The sequence below is a fragment of the Portunus trituberculatus genome, chromosome 47, assembly GCF_017591435.1.
Source record: "Portunus trituberculatus isolate SZX2019 chromosome 47, ASM1759143v1, whole genome shotgun sequence".
NCBI classification, from domain to species: Eukaryota; Metazoa; Arthropoda; class Malacostraca; order Decapoda; family Portunidae; genus Portunus; species Portunus trituberculatus.
In genome coordinates this window covers 1,381,262-1,401,261 of record NC_059301.1, presented here as the reverse complement: position 1 = coordinate 1,401,261, position 20,000 = coordinate 1,381,262, and the positions used below count along the sequence as shown (strand labels likewise).

The following is a 20,000-nucleotide window of genomic DNA, read 5'->3' as shown; positions in this document are numbered from 1 at the left end:
CAAAGATAACAGAGACACATACACAGACAAACAGAGAGGATGAAGCTCAGGACAAGAAATAAAAAGCAGATACGTAGACAGACAGACATACACAAATAAATAATCGGACAAACAAACAGATAGGGAGACAGACAAAATGAAGATAATCAAGGCATGAGCACACACACACACACACACACACACACACACACACACACACACACACACACACACACACACAGGAGTCAGCCACACTTCCATAACTAAGGCCATTTAAATTAACGTGACGTAATACCAATATCAAGTAATTATTTATGGCACATTTATGATACCGGAGTTTTATTTATCATATACTATCTTTACATTATATTTCTCGAGTGTCAACAACTTCATGCAAAATTGTTCAGGGTTTTCTTCTCAGCCAGAGAGCTTATTTCCATCTTCCTTTGTTACGGAGCTTGCATGTATACGCTCTATCAAGGTGGAAGAGGAAGGAAGAGGGAGAGGGAGAGGGAGAGGGAGAGGGAGAGGGAGAGGAAAAGGAAGAAGAGGAGGCAAGCAGTGTGTTAAGATAATGGCAATGAATGACTCACTCTAAGGCGTAATTCAATGTAATGTTGGACGTGAATACTGTCAGAAACCTCCCCTCCTCCTCCTCCTCCTCCTCCTTCTCCTCCTCCTCCTCCTCCTCCTCCTCCTCCTGCAGTGCCTCACTTTCCAAAGGTAGAGCAGGAGCGAGCTGGGTGATTATGATGAAATCAGGCGGGACAGGTGAAAGAAGAGGAGGAGGAGGAGGAGGAGGAGGAGGAGGAGGAGGAGGAGATAAAGCAGGCATGGATAAAGGTGGCGGTGGTGATGTTGGTGATTTGTATTTCCATCGCTTACTTCAGAGAGAGAGAGAGAGAGAGAGAGAGAGAGAGAGAGAGAGAGAGAGAGAGAGAGAGAGAGAGAGAGAGAAAGAATATATTACCGCATCGACCAGGAAGCAAAGACAAATTGGTTCTAGGAGAGATTAATCAGATTGATGGTGAATTTAACAAAGAGAATTTTAACAGAAGATAAAATGAATATACGAATAGGAATGATAAGTGGATGCAGTCAGACAGGCTTTAAACATGTGAATATCTATTGTCTTACTGCAGATCGTTTTTATTTACTCTATTATGTCCTTACTAAAAAAAAAGAAATTCACACTTTCCAAGGTAAATGAATAAAAGTGGAGGGAAATATCTAACTTATATATGACAGTAAGAAAAAAAAATGATGAAAATATTGATTAAAGATTATCATTACCAAAAGGAAGAATGCAGTTGCAGTTAACAGTGTAGATAAAAACATATCCCAAGAAATACAAATAAATCCAAGAATGATACGTCAAAATAAAAATGAAAGAAAACCAGAAATGTGAAAGAAAAGTATGACGACTGAAAAAGGCCCATGGACACTTAGGGATTGCCTTTTAGGGGAAGCGTTGAGGTGCCTTTGAGGTGTGTGTTGCGTGCTGCTCAACGCCACTTAACGAGGCAGCAAGGTGTGAACGAGGAGCTCGGAGGCGGCAAAGGAGTGGGGGGGGAGGGAGACGGCGGAGGAGGCTGAGAAGGAGGAGGAGGAGGTAAAGTTTGCGGTAGTGGATGCGATGAGTGAAGGAGCTAAAAGAGATGAAGTCGTGGAAAAGAGATCACAAGGAGGCACACAGTAAAAGACACAGGAAAGAATGTTGCGAGCAAGGAGCGATGATGGATGAGAGGAAGGAGAGGAGTTAAAAGCGAAAAAAAGGGAAGAATTAGGGGAATAAGCGAAAAAGAAGAGAAGAAAGATGATATTAATAGTCTTAGCAACACTTGCGCAGGATCGAAGCTCGGATCTCAGTAGCAAGGCACAAGATTTATGAAAAAAGTTCTGCCCACTTTGATGCCCCAACACCTCCATATTTTCTCCTTATGTAAGAGGGTCACTAGCTTAGGTCCACAAAAAGGAAGGAATAAATCTGTCCTGTGAGTTGCCAGTCCCCTATGAATAACTTAATCAGTATAATTACCTTTTATTGATAACTGACAAAAACATATCTACTAACCTCCACTAATCATCAGCCACAAATTTTTGAAGTATCTTAATGGCACAGCACTGACCACTTGCTTCCGGATTATCTTCCATTCATAAACCACTTTATTTATGGAACAATTCCTTCCTTTATTTTTTCATTTCAAATCTAAGTTTATCTAGCTTGAACTCAGTATGTACTTACAATCCTGACTACTGACCCATACTCTGATTTTTTTCTTCCGTCCGTCTTTCGCAGGTCACAACATGTGCAGTTAAACACTTTCACTTTACCTGTTTACCTAAGTCACTTCTTTCTACCACCTCATGAAATCAAAGGAGAAATTAAACTTCATGTCATAAGTCTGCAAAATCTCTCATAACTATAGTGTTTTTTCATTTTCTCTCTGTACCAAAAACGGTTAAACTCTTTTACAACTTCTCGATAAGGTCTAGGTTATTCTAGGAACGCTTCCTGATTATATCTTTGTATTTTTCCTTGTAACCAAATTCAAACAAGTCCAGGAGAGCTTACTGGCTTACTGGATGACTGACTGATTCTTTAATCGGCTAACTGCCTGACTAATCAAATGTATGACTGCCTGAAACATAGACTAAATGATTTTGAATGCACGCCGACATGATTCCATGAAAAAGAAACAGACTGAAATATGGAAGGTAACAGGATGCCTACTAAATCCTTGACTGCCACATCCATAATTCAAGGGTATAGGCTTATATCTAGAGCAGTTAAAGGAGCGATGCAGTATCGTCTCCTTGTACATTCGTTTTGGTCTCAGAAAATCTTTTAACTTTACTCACACTTTACACACACTAATCTATTGTGTTTTCATGTTTATTGCTTGAGGTAAGAAAGTAAAGCAAGACGACACATACCCAACTTTTCTTTCCTCTTCAATCGTGCACGTTGACAGTAAGAAGAAGGAAAATAAGTAAAAAATGTAGATAAGATATTGAAAGCATATAGAAGGATATATACTATATATATCACTTACATTACATCCTACAAGTGAACAAATATAACTGATAAAAATGAAACAAAGATTAGACGTACTTACATAATTTAACAAATATTAAAATAAAAACCCAGGGAAAAAAAAGAATGTAGGGTTAAATATAAAGAAAGTACATATCATAAAGCCTTTCCTGAAAAAGACACTAAGAAATCCCGTGATGAGGACTAAAGTCACGGTGGTGGAGACTGGCAGGTGGCAAAAAGAGGAGAGTAAGAGACCGGCAAAAAAAAAAAAAAAAAAAAAAAAATGTGAAACGAAAGGGACATAATGAAGAAATAACAGGGATAGAGAGAGAGAGAGAGAGAGAGAGAGAGAGAGAGAGAGAGAGAGAGAGAGAGCTTTCATCCCTCTGAGCGCGTGCGAATGTTAGTCTCCGTGAAGTTTATGCTTCCCAAGGGAACCAGATCACTCCTCTCCTCCTCTTCTTCCTCTTCCTCCATCTCCACCTCCTCCTACTCCTCTTCTTCCTCCTCCTCCTCCTCCTCCTCCTCCTCCTCCTCCTCCTCCTCCTCCTCCTCCTCCTCCTCCTCCTCCTCCTCTCCCCCCTATCTCCCTCCTCATCCTTCTTCTTTTCTTGCAAACTTTTTTCCCGTTAAAGATAGAATAAAAATTAGGGAAGCTTCATAACAGCATTATCTTCCTATGTTTTATTCCTCTCTCTCTCTCTCTCTCTCTCTCTCTCTCTCTCTCTCTCTCTCTCTCTCTCTCATCTCTTCGTATTTTCATTATTTTATCACGATTGTCTATTCTATTATATTTTATTCTATTTTTCACATTGTTCATTGTCTTTCATTTCTGCTTTTTTCTCTTTCTTTTTTTGTTGGGAGAATAACTTGATTTTTCCTTTCGGTTTCCTTCATCGTCCTTCAGCTCTACATACATCATTCACTATAAAAACTTCGGTGTCAGCCCTGTACCACTCTCTTCTTCTTATTCTCCACCTTTTTTTTTTCTTTCTTTTTCTTCTTCTTGCACTTTTTTTTTCTTTTTCTTCTTTTTGCACTTCCTCTTCTTTTCCTTTTTCTCCTTCTCAATCTTCTTCTTTTTTCTTCCTCCCTCTCCTCCTCCTCCTCCTCCCTCCTTCTCCTGTTCCTCTTCCTTTTTCTTCTTCCTCCTGTTCCTGTTCCTCTTCCTCTTTCTCCTCGTCCTCGTCCTCGTCCTTCTCCTTCTTCTCTTCCTTCTTCTCCTCCTCCTCCTCCTCCTTCTCCTCCTCCTCTTCTTCTTCTTCTTGTTTTTTCTCTTTTTTATTATCATTCATATTTCATCAGTGTTTTTCGTTTCCTACGTATTTTTCTTATTTTCTTCACATTCAATTCACGATCTTACCATTTTTCTTATTGCTCTTTTCTTTCTTTCTCTTATCCTTTCTTTTTTACTTTCTGTTGTCTTCTTGTCGTACTTTTTTTCGTCCTCTCTTCCTCATCTCTTCTCCCCCCTCCCTCCTGCTCCTCTTTCTCCTCCTCCTCCTGTTCCTCTCTTTTCACCCTATCTTCATACTCAGCGCCCTTCCTGCTCCCCATCATCACGCCACAAACAACTGCAGAACATCACCACCACCACCACCACCACCACCTGGCACTAACACACACGTAAACTTGGCACTTCTCCAAAAACAGTTCTTAAAAATATTTCCTTTATAGAACACACACACACACACACACACACACACACACACACACACACACACACACACACACACACACACACACACACACACACACACACACACACACACACACCCATTAGCTCAGTGGTTAGAGTGCTGGCTTCACAAGCCAGAGGACCGGGGTTCGATTCCCCGGCCGGGTGGATATATTTGGGTGTGTCTCCTTTCACGTGTAGCCCCTGTTCACCTAGCAGTGAGTAGGTACGGGATGTAAATCGAGGAGTTGTGACCTTGTTGTCCCGGTGTGTGACGTGTGCTTGGTCTCAGGCCTATCCGAAGATCGGAAATAATGAGCTCTGAGCTCGTTCCGTAGGGTAACGTCTGGCTGTCTCGTCAGAGACTGCAGCAGATCAAACAGTGAAACACACACACACACACACACACACACACACACACACACACACACACACACATACTTTGTCCTCTTGTTACACTGAAGACATACCTACTGAAGAAAATAAACAAAATTAGAAATATAACTAATAAACAATGATATAAACAAGATATATGTAATAATAAGGCACGTTATATTGCACAGATGAATAATAGCTATAATACAGGAATGTGAGGCAAATATTACAATGTATTTTACAGTGTCAAGAAAAATAATATTAATTGCTATACATATATTCTCTATTTCGAATTTGGTCATGAAGTTATTGAACCCTCCGACACACACACACACACACACACACACACACACACACACACCGCGTAGTGTAGTGGTTAGCACGCTCGGCTCACAACCGAGAGAGTCCGGGTTCGAGCCCCGGGCGCGGCGAGGCAAATGGGCAAGCCTCTTAATGTGTAGCCCCTGTTCACCTAGCAGTAAATAGGTACGGGATGTAACTCGAGGGTGGCCTCGCTCGATGTGAGTGTGTTGTGGTCTCAGTCCTACCCGAAGATCGGTCTGAGCTCTGAGCTCGCTCGGTAATGGGGAAGACGGGCTGGGTGACCAGCAGACGACCGAGGTGAATTACACACACAAACACACCTTTGACAAAATGTTTATAGAATCTCTCTTCACATGTTTATCTTCACGCCCTCCTTCCTTCCTTAGTTTTTTTCCCTTTCCTTCTTCCTTCTTTCCCTTTCCTTTTTCTTAACATGAAGTCCCCATCACCATAACCACCATCACAACTATCACTATCACCATTATCATTACCATCACCAAAGCTATGTCCCCATAAAGACACACACACACCATCACCACCGGCACCACTACCACACCTCCCACCGTCATAGCTCCAATCACTACCACCATTACCACCACCACCACCACCACCACTGCTGCAATGGCTAATCACTGACCATTTCTCGTTCAATGCCATCGCTTTCATTATGGCTCATGCAGAGGGAGGTACTGGGGAGAGTGTCTTGGGAGATGAGGCCCCATTATAGCTGTTGACTGGAGGAGGAGGAGGAAGAAGATGAGGAGGAGGACAAAGAAGAATGAAGGCCACAGGAAGCATGTGCGGGTGTCAAGGGGAGGTATTTGATATTGCCGCGTTCAATGTCACTATAAGAATGTTGACTTGTTGAAAAGTAAAGATGATAAAGGAGGAAAAAGAAGAGGAGTAGAAGGGAGGAGGAGTATGAGGAGGAGGAACACTAAAGAAAAGATAATTGATCAGTTCCCCTCTAGTGATTGTGAAGAACTAATCTATCCAGTGTAATTTGAGAAATGTAGGCTTATGAAGACGAAGGAGGAAAAGGAGGAGGAGGAGGAGGAGGAGGAGGAGGAGGAGGAGGAGGAGGAGGAGGAGCAGAAGTGGAGAAGGAGGAGGAAGAGGAAGAGGAAGAGGAGGCGGAAGAGAAGAAATAAGAAAAGCAAAAACGAAAGCAAAAAATAGATCACTTAGTTGAGGAGGAAGAGGAGTAAGAAGAAAAGCAGAAACGAAAAAAAAAAAAAAAAAAAACGTCACTTAGTTTACTTGACAGAAACTTGAGTGTCGTTTTCTATGGAGCAAATCCTTTCAGGTAACATTTGCATCGAGCACTGACACATACACACCCCACAAAAAAAAAAAAAAAACACAACAACTTTAAGAACCAAAACACCAAATCACACTATCATATTAACCCGTTCAGTACTGGGACGCATTTCTACCATCAGTTCTGTTTAGAATTAGACGATGATATTTACATTAGGAAGGGTCTATGGAGGTGAGAAGATTAATAGCCAGAGTGTTCACTGTTTTAATCCCCACATAAGTTTCTGAAGCTTTATAAAAATCACCATACAGTAAGCAGAATAAATATCAAAGCGTCATGGTACTGAAGAGATTAAAAAAAAGCACCCAAAAAAGGTCACGGCTCATGAAAAAGCTCAAAACAACTCAATCTATCCTTTTAAACCTCCATTAAACACTAAGTCACCACCCTCCTGGCCTAGACAAAATGGCGGGCTTATGCAAATCCCCGACTAAATTCTTAAGCGATCAGCATTTAACTTTCGATAATCGCACCCAGAAATACATTAAGTGAACGCGTTAACCACAGCCACGCCATTTTCTCTCTGCCTGGTACAAATTAGTGGCAGTATTTCTTCCCGGCTCGTCTCTTACTCTATTGCACATCAAGAGGAAGAGGAGGAGGAAGAGGATGGGGAGGCGTAAAGATGCATCAGGGAAGGAAGGAGGAAGGAGAAAGGAAGGGCACAAGGAAAGATTTGGGGCAGTTGTAATGAAAATATGAAACGAAGTATAAGGAATGAAGGGATGAAGGCAAGGAGAAAGAGAAGGAAGAAGGCAGAGAAAGACAGGTGAATGGATGGATAGGGAAAATGTGTGGGCAAAGTAAGAAAGGAGCGGAATTAAATGAAAAAAAAAAAAGAACACTCGAGAGGGAAGGAACCTGAAAGAATGAAAAAGTGAAAGTGCAAAAAAAAAAAAAAAAAAAAACGGGAAAAATAAGCATAATAGAAAATCCAATATAAAGTAGGACAGAGAAAAGAACGAACACAGGAAGTAAAAGAACCGTAGCTAGGTGTACGAAGAGAAGATGAGAAGAAAGAGGAAAAGTAACGAAGAGAAAACGAAGGACAGCAAGCGGCGCAAAGGAAAAACATGAAAACAGAATAAGAGGACAGAATGAAAAACTAAGGAGGGAGGCGGCAGTTAAAGAAGAGTAAGGGAGTGGATGAGGGAGGGAGGAAGGGAGGGAGGGAGGAATGACAGGAGAGAGAAGTATGTGCGAGCTGGCGTGAAGACTAATGGATGAGTGGAGGAAGACTTAGGCAAGAAAACCACGATTATGTGGGGAAATAATTTGTCCCGGAGAGAGAGAGAGAGAGAGAGAGAGAGAGAGAGAGAGCTCAATACCACTCCGCTGATCTCCTCGCTTTACTCATAACAGGAACATTCACTCTATCACAATTTCTTTCTCCGATGTTTTCCTTCAAGTTAATCATGATAAAAAAAATAAATATCAGAGGTAAAAAGAAATATCGCTATATTTTATTTGTTTACGTAATATGCCTGAATTAAATATATGAATTCAATGTTACCTGGGAGTTACTGTGGGCGACAGGACAGAACCCTGTGGAACACCTCTGTTAATAGATTTAGGAGAAGAACAATCGCCGTCTACCACGGCTGCAATGGAACGGTCGGAAAGGAAACTTGAGATAAAGTTGCAGAGAGAAGAAGAGAAACCATAGAAGGGCAGTTTTGAAATCAAAGTTTTGTGCCAGACTCTATCAAAATCTTTTGATATGTCTACCGCGATAACAAAAGTTTCACCGAAATCTCTAAAAGAGGATGACCAAGACTCAAGCGAGGAAAGCCAGAAGATCACCAGTAGAGCGACATTGACGAAAGCCATACTGGCGATCAGATAGAAGATTGTGAACTGAAATGTTTAAAAATCTTCCTATTGAGGATAGATTAAAAACTTTAGACAAGCAAGACATTAAAGCTATAAAACGGTAGTTTGAGGGATTAGAACGGTCACCCTTTTTAGATCACATCCTGCATTCCCTGACACCTCTCTCTCTCTCTCTCTCTCTCTCTCTCTCTCTCTCTCTCTCTCTCTCTGTAGTACAGAGAACCTTGCTACTCGCTTTATGTAAACCTCTACGTCTCGTGAAAGAGAGAGAGAGAGAGAGAGAGAGAGAGAGAGAGAGAGAGAGAGAGAGAGAGAGAGAGAGAGAATCTTGTGCAGGAGCGAGGAAGTGAGGGAGGTCGATGCTGTCAAATCACATTGTCACTGCAGGGTTGTGTGGAGTCGCCGCCACCCGCGAGGCTTTGGAATTGCAGCGCGCCTGTGTCGTGGCCTTGACTGGGCAGGATCTGCCAGTGGTGTCTGTGAGGGCTGCACTTAGCGTCCTTTCCTTTCAGAGCGGCGGTCGGGTGTCCTACGTGTTTGTCTCAGTGAGGCATCGCGTTTACTGATTCAATAAACCAAACGTCACACGCGGTATTTAGACAAGCGTCACAGAACCAACAGTCACCGAACACCTGCACTGGGATGGAGTGACGCAACAGCTGAGCCTTGTGTGGCGGTGCTCTCATGGGGGAAGGAGGGAGAGTCACAGAGATATACAGATGCTACTGGTGCTCCTCTTGCTCCCGCGAGATATATACACCGAGGAACACACACCACGGCTTCCTCGCGTTCGCTGAGACTGCTGGCTCGCTTGTAACAGCCTAAAACATCCCCAGTAAATCAACTTGAAACATCCTCTATAAATTACAAATAAAACACCCAACATGTGCACAATATCCGTCCGGGTCATAAACTTTACACACACACACACACTCTCTCTCTCTCTCTCTCTCACACACACACACACACACACACACACACACACACACACACACACACACACACACACATATATTCATACTCATACATATTCCATCGCTTCGCCTTTGTAAGAAATTTTTTGCCCTATCCCCAAATGAGGCTGAATGGGAGGATAGATCAGAAATAAGCTTATGTCTCTGATGATTTCACGCCGTGGAGAAATAAAGATACTGTTTTATAGGATTACTGGAGAGAGAGAGAGAGAGAGAGAGAGAGATCGGTTGTAAATGTTAAACGGAATAAAAAACTCATTACATGCATTATCTCGGATGAAGACGCTCCCTCTCTCTCTCTCTCTCTCTCTCTCTCTCTCTCTCTCTCTCTCTCTCTCTCCTCCGTACATAACACTACTATACTTTCTGTCATATCTATTTTCCTCTACTATTTATTCCCTTCTACGCTATAGTGTCGTCATCATCATCATCATCTTGTCTCTTCCGTTCCTTCTCCTCCTCCTCCTCCTCCTCCTCCTCCTCCTCCTCCTCCTCCTCCTCCTCCTCCTCCTCCTCCTCCTCCTCCTTCTCTTCTTTCCACGACAAGGAGGAAGAAGCACACCACGTGATAAACAACATTCCATTATTAGTACAATCTTAATTTTCTATCTTCCACTCGTCGTCTGTCTTAGTGTTCCTCTGTCTCATTCCCTTCGTTTTACTTCTCCATAATCCCCTTCCTTCTCTTCCTCCTCCCTTCTTTCATTCTTTCTTTTTCTCTTCCTCCTCTCTTCTCTTCCTTGTATTCCTCGCATTACCTATCCCATTTATCAGTCCTTATCTAAAACGACCTCCTTCTCTCTCCACTTTCTACTAATTCTAGTTTTCGCCGCCCTCTTATTAATACATTACCTTATTTTTGTGCGATTTAATCAGTATTATTCATTTCCTCCTCCTCCTCCTCCTCCTCCTTTCCTTCTCTCTCTCTCTACTTCTTTTTTCTTCTGATTATTCCTTCCCTTATTCCTCTTCCTCTTCTTGTTACTCTTATTGATGCTCTACTTCTGGTTGCTCATATTTTTGTTCTTATTCCTATTCTTGTTCTTCCTTGTTTTTCTCTCCGGTTTCTCCGCCTCTTCCACTTCTTGTTTTTATTCTCCTTTCAGTCACGAATGTAGTTTTCTGTCTAAAGTTTCATCGCCGTTCATTTCTTTCACCCGCAGTCCTCCTCCTCCTTCTCCTTCTCCTCTTCTTCTTCTTGTCCTCCTTCCTCCTCCTCCTCCGACAAGTTTTCTGTGGTGCTTTAACCCGTCTAAAATTTCATCACCATTCATATCTTCCACCACCATCTTCTTTCTCCTTCTCTTCCTCCTTCTTCTCCTTTTATTTATTCCAGGTCCTCCTCCTCCTCCTCCTCCTCCTTTCTCCTCCTTCTCTTTCTCTCCTTCCTTAGTTTCTTCCTCGTCCTACCTCTCAACCTTCCTCCTCTCTCGTCGTCCTCCTATGTTTATTTTTTGCCTTCTTCTCCTCTTCCTCTTTCTCGTGCACCTCTCATTCATTTCCTCCACGAAGACCGAGAGCAAAACCACCACCACCACCACGTCTTCCTCCCAAACCATCCTCCTCTTCCTCCTGTTTCTCCTCCTCCTCCTCCTCCTCTTCTTCATCCTCCTCCTCTTCCTGCAGGAATTTCGAGGGTAATGAAAAACAGGGGCCTGGAGCAGCTGGCGAGCACCTGTCAGGGCCACGCGGGTCCTGCAGCCTCATATCGTGGTGAGGCGCACACAGTTTGAGGAGCCACGAGCTGGAATAATGCCCCCGCGATCACCATGTGCGTGTTTGTGCCTCTCTCTCTGTCTGTGTGCGTGTGTGTGTGTGTGTGTGTGTGTGTGTGTGTGTGTGTGTGTGTGTGTGTGTGTGTGTGTGCGTATGTTTTTCAGCTTCCCGTCAATATCTCTCTCGTTTCTTCACACTATTTGCTTTTCTACGTTCTCTTCCATTCATTTTGTCTTTCTTCTTCTTATATTTTAATTCATTCCTGAGTTGCTTGTCAAACTTCCATTTCATTGTTTTTTTTTTTCGTTCTTTCATTTGTTATTTTTGCCTTTATTTTCACGTTAAATTCCACCTTATTTTCTTTCGCTTTTCTCCTCTCCTTTGTACCCATTCACTACTCATCCTTATTTCAGTTATTTTGGTAGCCTTTCCTTTATCCCCATTTATCCAATCTGTCAACGTCTCTTCCTTTCCTCTCTTTCATTCCTATTCATCTGCCCAGTCCCCTTGTCCTCTTTCCATCTAATTTGATATCCTTTCCCTCCCATGCATCCTCACCACATATGAATAAATCTATCTCCTTTTCCTCTTATTCTATTCTAGCCCACCCATTTGTGTCACTATTCACCTATCTAATCATCCTCTACCTTCCTATTCCATTCCTTCATTCTCATCCGTACAACCCTAAAAAAATAGTCTCTTCTTTGCAACAATTCTCATCCACCGAACTAAACTTCAACTCGACGCTCCACCTTTTTCCTCTCCTTTCTTCCTATCAAATAATTTACTTTCTCTTCTTCTTATTCTTATTCCTCTCCCTTCTTCCTTTTCTTCCTAATCCTCCTCGTTCCATTCTTGTCTTCCCTCCCACATCCAATCATCATATCCTTTCTTTCTCTCCTTTACTTCCCTCCTGGCCATCCATTCGCCATTCCCTCACTCAATTATGATGACTGTTTAGCATCACTGGGGCTGGATGGTGTGTGGCAGGCAAGACCACGCTGATAAAGTGCTGATGAGGGAGAGACGAAAGCAGCGGAAGCGTCACTGACATATTAATTAAACCCTTTGCATTACTGTCTGCATTTATGCACTGGCGTTTCACGAGCAGCTGAATGTGAAATTGGGAAAGTATGCAGATTACTACCTTCCCCTTCTCTTTCTGTCTCTGTGTTTGTCTATGTCTATCTGTTTGTTTCTGTCTCTATCTGTCTGTTTCTGTCTCTATCTGTCTATTTCTGTCTGTGTCTGTCTGTCTGTCTGTCTCTCTCTCTCTCTCTCTCTCTCTCTCTCTCTCTCTCTCTCTCTCTCTCTGTCAGTTTGCCTGCCTATTTGTGTTCTTGCATGTCTATTTGTCTCTCTACATTATATTTCTCTATATCGATGTCTGTATAGCTGTTGATATTTAACCATGGTGTATATTGCACTCGTTTACCATTCACGATCATCTTAAAATCTGTCCTCATCTTCTAAACTTTAACCCCTTCAGTATTGGGACGTATTTTCACCATGACTTTTGAGTTAGGTTAGGTAATTTTCTTTACTTTAGAAAGGGTTTATGAAGGTCGAGAGTTTTCACTATCTTAATCCCCATACAAGTTTCTGAAGCTATATAAAAACACCAAATAATAAGCAGAATAAATATGAAAGTACTGAAGGGAGTTAATATATACACACCTATCAATATATTCACTTCTCCCTATACGACCACTTCCATCCACTTCCCATCACCACCATGACTACCTCGCCAACACACTCACTATACCACGCTGTCGAAATTCGCACGGACATCCCAATTAACCCCATCACCTACGAGTCATCTCCCTGTCGCTTTTCTATCACTTCCCATCACTGATTGTCACTTGTCACTGCGCCCCATCATCCAGCACACCACGAGTCTCCTGAGCCACCCCAACACCAGCAGCAGCTCTTCCCTTGCTTATCCCACGGCCCCTCAGCAAATCAACACTGCCAACCAACCTTGAACCTCCAGAGACTGAGCAAATTAACTTGTGTGTGTGTGTGTGTGTGTGTGTGTGTGTGTGTGTGTGTGTGTGTGTGTGTGTGTGTGTGTGTGTGTGTGTGTGTGTGTGTGTGTGTGTGTGTGTGTGTGTGTGTGTGTGTGTGTGCTACAGTGTGTATGAATGTATTTCGTGCTGGTTGTTCTAAGTTTAATTCAGTTAGTTAATGTTATAGGAAATTAGGAAATACTGAGGAAAACAACGAGAGCGAGAGCGAGAGCGAGAGCGAGAGAGAGAGAGAGAGAGAGAGAGAGAGAGAGAGAGAGAGAGAGAGAGAGAGAGAGAGAGAGAGAGAGAGAGAGAGAGAGAGAGAGAGAGAGAGAGAGAATATACACATTAAAGAAAAACTACATTCACAAGGAAGAAGAGAACTGTAAAGCCAAGAGTGTTAGTCGTGGCTAAGAAACACCAAATGAATGAAGAGGAACAAACGTGAATGGACGAAGAAACTGACGGGAAGAATAGTGAACGAGCTGAGTGAAGGTGAGGGAGCAAGAAGAAGATGGGAGGGAGATAAGAATAGAGTGAAGAATAAAACACTAGAGGCGGCGATGAAGATAATGCAGATGAGGCTAAAGATGGCAGTGGAGGAGAGGGAGAGAAAAGGCACGAGAAAAGACCGTAATACCGCTAAAGGAGGAGAAGTAATGGAGAAAATTATAGCGTTCAACTTGGGAATTACTGATAATGACGTTAAAAGCGAGACGGGCAGAAGGAGGAGGAGGAGGAGGAGGAGGAGGAGGAGGAGGAGGAGGAGGAGGAGGAGGAGGAGGAGGAGGAGAAAAACAAAGAGACACAAAGGAATACAAACGAAGAAAATAACAGTTGCAGACTTCTAAACTCGTACTGGTCTGTTTTCTAATATAATTCGATTTAGAAAGAGGAGGAGGAGGAGGAGGAGGAGGAGGAGGAGGAGGAGGAGGAGGAGGAGGAGGAGGAGGAAGGAAAAGAAGGAAGACAAACAGCAACAGAGGAGGAGGAGGAGGAGGAGGAGGAGGAGGAGGAGGAGGAGGAGGAGGAGGAAGATAAATAAGGTGAATATCTAAAAGGAGGAGGAGGAGGAGAACAAGAGGATTGGAGGAGGAGTAGAGGAGGAAGTGTTAAGTGAAAATAGAGGACGATAAAGAGGAGGAAGAGGAAGAAGAAGAGGACGGAGGGAGGGAGGAAGGGAGGGAGGGAGGGAGGGAGGTGTAGCAATACCTGTTGGCTTACAAAGATAACCTTAATTAAGCCAGGCTCAAGGGGCCGCCAGGTGGGAGGCGAAGGTCGTGCGGTGGTGAGAATAATGAAGGTTTAATTAATAGGAGGAGGAGGCGCGGGAGGTTAGGAATGAGTGGGTGTGTGAAGGAGGCAGAGGGAGAGAGAGGGAGCTGACGAGGTGTGGAGAAGGAAAGGTGGTGTAGAGTGGTCGATTTAGAGAGAGGGAAGGAGAGAGAGAGAGAGGGAGCTGGGGAGGTGTGAAGAAGGAAAGGTGGTGTAGAGTGGTCGATTTAGGGAGAGGAAAGGAGAGGGAGAGGGAGCTGGGGAGGTGTGGAGAAGGAAAGGTGGTGTAGAGTGGTCGATTTAGGGAGAGGAAAGGAGAGGGAGAGGAAGCTGGGGAGGTGTAGAGTGGTCGATTTAGATATGTCACCTGCAATTATTTACCGTCTGTTTAACGGTGTAACTGTGAAGTAGTCGGGGATGTTCTAGTGGTAAAAATTTTAAAGTAATATTGTAAAGTTATATTTATAGTGGTGGTACTGTATAAAGGGTAGATGTATGCCTGTGTCAAAGCCAATGTAGGTGAAATAAAGAAATTAAGTAACAATCAAATGGTTATATAAATAGATAAATTAACATTTATTCTCACACATTGCTGGATCCACCTCTAAATGTAATAAATGTCTCACTGGTTCAACTTCATTCTTACCAATAACGTAATATATTTTTTTTTCACAACTCTTTTTGACTATATGGACACCTGCACCTCAATTGACCTTTCTTCTTCATTTTCTTCTGTTATTGTACATGTCTTGCCCTTGGCCAATCCCATCCCACAGGGACTCCTTAAAACGCCTGACTTCTGACCTTTCTAAGATTTCTGATTGGGGCAGAGAAAATCTAGTTGTGTTCAGTGCCTCAAAAACTCGATTCCTTCATCTATCAACTCTACACAACCTTCCAGACAACAATCCCCTCTATTTCAGTGACACTCAACTGTCTCCCTCTTATACACCGAACATCCTTGGTCTGTCTTTTACTTATAAACTAAACTGGAAACTTCACATCTCATCTCTTGCAAAAAACAGCTTCTATGGGGTTAAGCGTTTTGAGTTTTCTAACCCCCCAACTGGAAACTCTGTCCTTGTATGGAGTACTCTTCACATGTATGTGGTGTTCCACTCACACAGTTTTATTAGATACAGTATAATCTAACGCTTTTTGTCTCATCAATTCCTCTCTAACTTACTTTCTTCAGCCTCTTTCTCACCGTTGGAATGTTTCATCTCTTGCTATCTTCTACCGCTATTTTCATGCTAACTCCTCTTCTGATTTTGCTAACTGCATGCCTCTCTTCCTCCTACCGCCTCGCTGCACAAGGTTTTCTTCTTCCTCTCATTCCTATTCTGTCCACTCTCTAATACAAGAGTTAACCAGTACTTTCAATTATAGGACTGAGAACTCTAAGGGCCAATGTCAAAAAATCCAAGTTTTGAGAAAAGTATATATGAAATATTGCATCCTTTATTAACTAGATCAGGAAATTACAACAAAAGAGCGCCAGTGTAGCTCCCCGGATGCATGGACGACATTGGCCATTATAGCACTGATAGACTGATGATTTTCTAGTTTAGTGGTGTGCTTATAACAACTGGTCATTTTTTGACATTGGTCCTTCTAGCTCTCAGCCCTAAAATTAATCTTACCTTTCTCTCGTAAATTCTGGAACTCCCTACCTGGTTCTGTATTTCCATCTTCTTATGACTTGATTTAATTTAAGAGGGAGTTTTCAAGACAATTATCCCTTTCTTTTGGCTAACTCTCTCGGACCTGCACGAGAACTGGCATTCTAGGTGAGACTTTACTTATTTATTTTTTTTACTCCTGATGTTCTTGGTCAATTATCCCCTCTTACATAAAAAAAAAAAAATAGAATAAAATAATGTTAGTAACAATTATGATACTATTGCTACTACTACTACTACTACTACTACTACTACTACTACTACTACTACTACTACTACTACTACTACTACTACTACTACTACTACTACTACTAGTCGTTATAAGTACTGCCGTTGCTGTTGTTGTTGTTGCTGCTGCTGCTGCTGCTGCTGTCGCTGCTGTTGCTGCTGCTGCTGCTGCTGTTGCTGCTGCTGCTGCTGCTGCTGCTGCTGCTGCTGCTGCTGCTGCTACTACTACTACTACTACTACTACTACTACTACTACTACTACTACTACTACTACTACTGCTGCTGCTGCTGCTGCTGCTGCTGCTGTTATTGCTGCTGCTGCTATTACTACTAACCAAAAATAATAAAAAAATATAAATAAGAGAAAAATAATAGCAGCAGCAGGAGAAGGAGGAGGAGTAGGAGGCGGAGCAGTAGCAGTATTAGTATGATAACCCTATAAAAAAATAACCTTCCTACACCCAACCTTTCATTAATAAGAGAAAAAGGAAGCGTCGTGATCAGGTCACAAACAGGCAATTAAATCTCTTAATTAGTGATGCTCCGATTACCTATTAAGGTAGGTGTATGGAAATTTAACGAGCTTTTGTGATACTATAGTAAAAAGTAACGCGTTAGGAATTCGATGAAAAGGAATAAAATTGACTTTATCCTCATTAGCAATATAAGAGAGAAGCACACCACAGTGATATCTGCTCTTGGAACTGATTGGATCCATCAGGTGAGGGAAAGAAAGGATTCATGAGGAAAACGGGTTCCAGGAAACAATACGGCATATTCAATGATGTGATGTGTGATGTTGCGAATAGATAATACAGTTACTAGTTGCAAAGATATGTAATTTTGTACTTTCTCTACCGTTATTACCGTTTTTTCTATTTTCACTCCTCATCTGGCCTTTCCCCTCCCGCGACCTTGCTACACAACACTGACTACTCACTCACCCCTAGTCTGCCCAGCTGACTAGTGCATGAGATAACCGGCTTCTTCACCATTCTATTCCTTTCATTCATAAATAATGAAACTTTACGTGTTTCTGTGTTCATTCCTCCAACACCTGAACCATTTCAAAAGAGGAATATCAAGACACTTAAGGAAATTAATTGGTTGATTATTTGACACGTGACGGAAAAAAAAGTGAAAGTGCAGAAAGACAATAAGGTCACGACTAGATGGCTGAGAAGTAAAGGAGACACAGGTGTAAGGAAACATATGAAAGCAAAATATATCATACCAGAAAGTAAAATCGTCAGTAGGTGAAAATAAAGTAAAATTCGAAAGATCTACGATATGAAAACACTGAAAAGGTAACAGGTTGAGAAAAAACAATACAATGAAGCGACAGAAAATAGGTTATCGGAAACAATTATGTAGGTTGGGAGTGATAGGAGGTAAGGATCGTATGTCTTTCTATTTACCCAACACATGAGTCATAGCACTGATCAATTTGGTAGTGTGGTGTGGTGTGGTGTGGTGTGGTGTGGTGTGGTGTGGTGTGGCGTGGTGTGGTGTAGTGTGGCGTGGTGTGGTATAGTGTGGAGTGGTATGATGTGGTGTGGTCTGGTGTGGTATGATATAGTATTGTGTAGTGTGGTGTGGTGTGGTGTAATGTGATGTGATGTGGTGTGGTATGATATAGTATGGTATGGTGTGGTGTGGTGTGGTGTGGAGTGGTGTGATGTGGTGTGGTGTGGTGTGGTGTGGTGTGGTGTGGTGTGAAATAGATATGTAGAGGAATGTTCTGTAGTAAATAAGGTGATGAATGTGAAGTTATGGAGAGGTGGCGTGCTTGTAAAGATGTATTGTGATGCGGTGTGGTGTATGTAGTGGTGGTGGTTGGTGGTGCCGATGATGACAGTGCTGACTCCGAATGTCGTTCATGCATGTTCACACGTGTTAAATAAGTGACAACGAATAAACACACAAATAGACAAGTAAGTAAATAAAACAACTAGTACCAACACCAAACTTCACCACCACCAACTCCAAGACCCAAATTAATAACATTGACAAATAGATAAACTACGAAGAGAATAATATTGTAGAATCTTTTTTTCCACAAATCTACCATAACATTTCTTAGCTTCCTCTCTTATCATTCTTATCTTCAATTTTTCCTTGTATTGTCTCTTATTCTCCCTCTTATTCCTTACTGTACCTCTCTCTCAGTTTTTCTTTACTTCTTTTCCTTTCCACTGTTCCCTTTCTATCTCTTATTTTCTTACATTCAAATCTCTCATTCTCTCATCACATCACACTCACATCACACAAACACACACACACACACACACACACACACACACACACACACACACATACTCAACACCTATCACCTACTCCAAAACCTCCTCTCTTCACTGTTTTATTGTCCCCTATTTCTGTCCACTGTTCCGTTTTCTGTCTCTAATCTTTTATCTTTTTTTATCTCTCCTATCATCATCACATCACCACACACACACAAATACACCTCATCATCTATCACATACTCCCAGACCTTAACTCTTCACTGTCTTACTGTCCCTTTTTTTCTGTCAACTGTTCCACTTTCTACCTATTACCTTCTTATTTTTTTTTCTATCTCCTCCTCTCATCACCACATCACCACATCACACACACACACACACACAATACACCTCAACATTTACTAACTATTCCCAGACCTCTACTCACGCCTTCCATTTCAGTCTATTCCACCAACCATCTACTCTCTAATCTCACCCAATTCATCCTCCCCTTCTCCTCCCATCCTGGCCAGTTCAATCACCTCAGTCTACATACAAACCCTTTCATTTCCCTTTCCTGACCTAAACTCTCAACTGCCAAATACTCTATCCCTTTCAGCACCACACCTACTGGCCACCCCACCCACCCCACTTGCCTTCCCTGCCCTCACTTTCCGTCCACCCGTTCCCCCTCTCCTCTTACCCCCACCCACACGTTCTCCCCATGTGACTGAATACACACAATTACTCTCCACTCTCACTATTTACTCATCCCGTGCCACCTATCCCGTCCTATCCCGTCCCGTCCTATGCTGTGCTGTCCTCGGTGTTCTGCTCTACCCGTGCATTTCACACATTCCGTTTGATAATGCCTAGTGGAAAAATGTATAGCGAAAAAGTTGAGTAAGTGATGGATGGTTATATTCATGTATTCATAAATGGCCAGACAAACGGATGGATATACAGATAGGCAGGTTCTCACACACCTGCCTACAAAGGGTAAAAAAAAAAATATATATAAAAAAAAAACCGATACAGATACATATTAAATGCATATATAGATAAATAATTGTTGATTAAATGTATGTATGTGAAGATGAGAAAAATATAAATGTTCGTACATATATACATAAATCCACCTTTGATGTTGCAATAATGGTTTTATGTTTTATTTCAGGTGATCCGGATGTTGTGAGCTTGGCCGTGTTAAAGGTATTTAATTCTACTCTCTCTCTCTCTCTCTCTCTCTCTCTCTCTCTCTCTCTCTCTCTCTCTCTTTAAACGGTTATTGGGTGCATATAAAGATACATAAAGAATAGTGGCGCTGATTAAGCTAAAGTTACT

The 20,000-nt window shown here is 42.2% G+C and overlaps 1 protein-coding gene across 4 annotated transcripts in view; it reads left to right on the top strand.

The window, feature by feature from the left end:
- The window catches only part of LOC123520853, a 364,869-nt gene that overhangs the window by 93,830 nt on the left and 251,039 nt on the right, over positions 1-20,000 (top strand). Inside the window, exon 2 of one of the 4 annotated variants that reach the window (XM_045283492.1) lies at positions 19,834-19,868. The exons of the other annotated variants lie outside the window; for them this stretch is intronic. The gene's annotated coding sequence lies outside the window, so the exon portion shown is untranslated. The remainder of the gene's footprint in view (positions 1-19,833; positions 19,869-20,000) is intronic. 4 annotated transcript variants of the gene reach the window in all.